This window comes from Rhagoletis pomonella, unplaced genomic scaffold (genome assembly GCF_013731165.1).
Source record: "Rhagoletis pomonella isolate Grant_MI unplaced genomic scaffold, Rhpom_1.0 Rhpom_scaffold_00002, whole genome shotgun sequence".
Classification (NCBI taxonomy): Eukaryota; Metazoa; Arthropoda; class Insecta; order Diptera; family Tephritidae; genus Rhagoletis; species Rhagoletis pomonella.
Genome location: NW_023458556.1, coordinates 22,225,698 through 22,228,777, shown reverse-complemented (window position 1 = coordinate 22,228,777; position 3,080 = coordinate 22,225,698).

Genomic DNA, 3,080 nt, shown 5'->3' with positions numbered 1-3,080 from the left:
TCCCCCATGCATGTGGCTTTTGTCTATTGTTTTTTGCCTCTGAAATAGTCTCATGCCTTTATGCTGCTTGCTTGGTTGTTTGTTATTCGTTCGTGCAACGTGCCACATCAACTGCATGCAGCACAACAAAAGTAATCGAATGTAACACCAAAATGCCATTATCTATTATTGGTTATCAGTATCTACGTTTTGTGGAGAACAATATTGCTTAGCGTAGAGTATCCTGAATGACACAAAGACACTCAAATGCATGCATGTACATATGTAAGTATCTCGGCCTAAGTGTCCAGCAGCGTAAAAACTTTCACGTATCTCCTGTGCTTAATACATACAAACCTACAAAAATTTGTTCTTCATTGTTCTTTTCGCTTTATTAAAACTTTGGCCAAATCGTCGAGCGCACGTAAGCGTCAAATGGCTTTTACGCCTTTTCCATTCTCTAATGAGGTTTCAATCAATGGTAGCATTTTGTGTACTTAAGCTAATAGTTCACGTCTTCCGTTTGTTCGGCCGGGCTAGCGGTTTATTATTTTGTGGCGAATTGGCTAAGTGCTGTATGCCATTAGGCTCCTCAATGATCGTAAAATAGCTATGAGATAGATATTATGTTTTAATGGTATACGAATGCAACCTTCGTGACAAAACCTGCGACAACTGAGACAGGCTGCTCGATTTCACCGTGGCACGGAACATGGTATTTTGTTAGTATGTTGTACCAAATGCCAGCCTCGAAACATCTTAGAAGCTCCCTCTGAGCATCACTGATCTACAGCTAAGGCTCGAATGCATCAAGGAATGCGACTAAAGTTTGCTGTTGCAAAGCTGAGGTTCAATGTACAGCCGTGAAGTTTCGTAACCGACTTTCAATCTGGCTTAGTCAAATAAATCCTAATTGCCTGTACATAAATAAGCAGTGAGATTCCATCTCACAATCCGTTATTACTGCTGCTTAAGAGGTTAACGCAACCACTGAGCGGTTCCGGCAGAAAGGAAGAAAGAGAGACGTCTTTTCAAGGGAAAGAAAAAATAGACAGGAAATCTGGTAACACCAGATACACATAAAAAATGAATGTATTCCCGAAGCTGTTGGCAAAATATAGTAAAATTGCGTATTTAGTTCGCTGAACCCGAATCCGAGATTTGCTAACCTCCATAGTGTCATTTGAGGGTCAAATAGGACAAAAAATTTACTCAATAAAAATAAACTTTCTGTCAATTTCACGTTAATCGCTTTCGTGAAATTCGCTGTAACAATTATACCCAAAAATTTTAAACTTTTTATTAAACATTTTTAGAAAAATTTTACATATGCAGTTACATACTTGTATAGCCCATTAATTTTAGTAGGTTAAAATTCAAATTTCAAGATGGTAGAAAATCAAATTAATTTTCAAAAATTTTTGTTTTCTTAATATGTATTGTATGATCTGTAAGAAAATGACAGTGCCACTAAAAATAATAAAATTTCAATAAATTTTCATTAAAATTTCAAACTTTTTATTCAGAGTTTTTTTAGTGTGCAGTTTTGTAGCCTATTCAATTTTAATATAACAAAGTGCAAATTTCAACTAACTAAATATTACCGTTAATTTCTGAAAATTTTTTCGACGAGGGTGTTGCGCATTTTCTTCCATATAACGCATGAACAAAATTTATTTTTATGTGGAAGAAATTGCGCAACACCCGAAACTTGCAATTTGTTAAATTAAAATTGAATGGGCCACAAAAGTGTATAATAAGAAAAACTCTGAATAAAAAGTTCGTCGAAACAAAAAAATCTAAAATCAATAGTAGTTTTTTTGCTATTTGAAACTTGCACTTTATTAGACTAAAATTGAGATAGGTGCTATTTCTGGGAACATTTGTATAAGGTTGCCACCTATTCGAAATAAGTTATTAACTAAATAAAACTTCATAATATGGGTATTAAACGGAAAGTATTTTGAAAACCTCCAATTCAGAAATATTTCTCAATAGGGTTGCCACCTATTTACCATCGTATATTTTTTAAATTATTTGTTTAGAAAATTGTGATACAATATTACTCTTTAAAGGTACTAAAATAAAGCCTTTAATCAATGCTTTGCCTGTATAATAAGTGTTCTCCATTAAGATATTAGTGCAAGGTTGCCACTTATTTTCGATTCTACAAAATTTAACTAAAAAAACTTAATATGGATATCAAATGAAAGGTATTTTGGAGAACTTTCATCCAAAAATATTTTATTTCAGAGTTGCCACGTTTTTTTAATACCGATTTGTATCTTATTAATTTCAACTACAATTTTTTTATAGGTATGTATGTATGTATACCCGTTACACTTACACTCAATATATAGTATATACTCCTCGACCTGGCGTATTTTTTAATAGAGTTGCCACATAATTTTTAATGTCAGATATTTTTTTAAACTGTTAGATTCAAAAAGTAACCATTTTTTAAATTTGTTTCCAAAACATTCTTTTTGTAGAGTGCTGAGGTGCTGTAAATTAACCTTTTTTTTGTATTTTGTAAATTAACTTATTTTTTTAAGTTTTTTATTTTGTTTAACTGACTTTACTTCGTAGGCTAATATATTAACGATTCACAATATTTTTTTTTTTTTAACGACATAATTCCATTGACAGCTGATGTTTATTTCTTCCATCTTTTTTAATCGTTATTCGATGCTTTTTATTTTATCGAGCATCTCTAATTGGTATTTTGTGATATGATTTTTTTTGATTAGAAATAACCGGTAACTACTTTGCATTTATATTTTTTTCGACCATTTTTAAACGTTGTGATAGAGGCTGTGTTTTTGTAACCGATTTAAATCTTTTATGATCTAAAAACGAAATCTGATAATAATCTATAAAACGGTTATAAAAATGTAACCGATTTATGTACATATTTTTACAGGATGCCGAAAAAAGAAAATAACACTGCAAATACTTTCATAGTGAGAGTTCAAAATCATTTGGAATAAATTGAGCTTTTTTTTGTGATACGGTCTAATATATGTAAATGTATGTACAATGTATATAGGTGTGTACTATACAGCTGCGAGAATGCATTTGCTTTTGCGGTCGTTCTCTTT